The sequence below is a fragment of the Hylaeus volcanicus genome, chromosome 7 (assembly GCF_026283585.1).
Source record: "Hylaeus volcanicus isolate JK05 chromosome 7, UHH_iyHylVolc1.0_haploid, whole genome shotgun sequence".
Classification (NCBI taxonomy): Eukaryota; Metazoa; Arthropoda; class Insecta; order Hymenoptera; family Colletidae; genus Hylaeus; species Hylaeus volcanicus.
In genome coordinates, this window is record NC_071982.1 from 4885447 (window position 1) to 4887556 (window position 2110).

Sequence of the window (2110 nt, forward strand, 5' to 3'; positions counted from 1 at the left end):
TTATCCAGGTATTCCATTTTTTCAATCATGCAATTCATTTTTTTTTTCAATTATTTCAATTATTAATTTTTTATTTTTTTTTTTTTTAAATGAAAGTTTGAATTCCATTCGTGTAAAATGCGCCACAGTTTATGAAACTCGGTTGAATAAAGTGTAACGCGTCGAAAACATACTCGTCTACTCTGTATTACCCGGTACGACTCGGTATAAAGGTATAACGAGCTCAACCCAGTTCCAGAGTGGATATTCCACAAGTGTGAAGCGTAATCCGAACCCGTCCGCAACTTATCAATTAAAGAAACCGTAGGAATCCTCGTAACATCGCGAACGTCTTTGCAAAACAAAGAAAAATGTCTCCCGTTACAGAACGAGAATCTTACAATTATATACCAACATGCGTAATAAATTATTTTTGGAACAGGGTGATAAATGATGAATTACCAATGAAAAAGAAAATATTTTCGATCGACAGGCGTTCGAATTAAATGGCTTATCTTAATGTTGACGTAACGATCGAAGAACTTATCGGAGAACTTATTTGCTTTTAGACATTTCTTTCAGATAGCATTGTATCTTTCGCGACAAATACGACGAACGTCAACGGAACATTAATAATTAAGAAATAGCGTACGATGTTGATCTATTCCTTGCACATTTTCCTATTTCTAGAACCTGGAAGTGATTTTTCTGCGCGGGTATCTTATCACGGCGCGCAGATAACGGGAACTGAAAGTAGTCCAGATAATTAAATATCATGGAAGAAGTACAATATCTCTTCAATTTTATTCGCCGTGCCTTTATTCATCAACTGTCACGTCGAATATCAATGCATACAGTCATAAACGTAAACACTAATTCAGTATTACAAACAAAATATCACTATAAACTTAAAATTAATTAAGAATCGTATTCAAATAAAATCCTCCCCAAAGTACAATATTTCCTCATCCAAGTTACGAATACGCTCGCAACTTCAGATAAATAAAAAAAAAAAAACATTCCCCGAAAGTTTCGACCAATTTATAGCCTCCAATAAAAGACGCCTAACGTTGGTTTACGAACGGCTGTCCCTCGTTTATCTCCGCCATTTCGTCCAAATTAATGGCCGAGCTAAAAAATATCGTACGAAGCTACTCGAATAAAATTGGCGACATCCAGCGAGACGCGGCCAGAGAAAACGAGTTCCCCGCTGTATATTCGTACAAGTACCGAATTAAAAATCGTGATTGGCTCCGCCGTCGACGTTGACCTCGTGGGTATACCGAGAGGATGGCATAATCATCGCGATTTTTTTCATGGCACGCGTAGCCCCGGACGAAAATTGAATCGTCATCCGTCGAACAATGGCCAGCCGGGCTGGTATGTCGCGAAATATGCCGCGAAGTAAATAAGAACAAGTGCAAACGACGTTTCAGGCCCGAGCCGCGAACGAGTCTTCGCGGTGACTCGACAAGATCATTGTCCCCGGTTTATTGTCGCTATAGTCGGGCGTAAGTCTCTGTCGTAAATTTTTTCGTGCCTTGTAAGGGACGTGGACGGCCGAATAAACGCGAACGCGAGCGCAAATCGCTTATTTCGTTCCGGTCGTGATGGTAAAAAACGTCGCAGTCGGTCGAGGAATATTCATGATTTGCTAGGTTGAATGACGTCTCGATGGAACGTATGGAGAATTTATAAGAGAGAATCTTGCTTGGTTCAGCGTGACTCATCTCAAAATGACCAAATTTCTTCTAAGCGATAGACACATGCACCTGAGAAGTAGAACTACACGTTCAGCTTTAATAGAATCGCGTATATTTGTGTTCGAGACTGATTCCATTCGTCGTTCTCCGTGGAAAAGTATTAAGGTGTTTTTATCATAAAGCAAATACTTTAGGAGATACAGTCGAACCTCGATAAGTGCACTAAGAGGGGCTTGAGACTCGCTAGTATCGAGGTAGCTAGTTCAGCAACGCCCTCTACGTGGTCAGTGTACTCCCGACCACCTGTTGCTCCCCCCTCCAGCGTCCCTCGTATATTTGTGTTCGAGATTGATTCCTTTCGTCGTTCTCCGTGGAAAAGTGTTAAGGTGTTTTTATCATAAAGCAAATACTTTAGGAGATACAGTCGA

The 2110-nt window shown here is 40.5% G+C and overlaps 1 protein-coding gene across 4 annotated transcripts in view; it reads left to right on the plus strand.

The window, feature by feature from the left end:
- LOC128880555 (spectrin alpha chain) overlaps nucleotides 1-2110 on the plus strand; it is a 60288-nt gene that overhangs the window by 26078 nt on the left and 32100 nt on the right. The gene's annotated exons all lie outside the window — the stretch shown is intronic.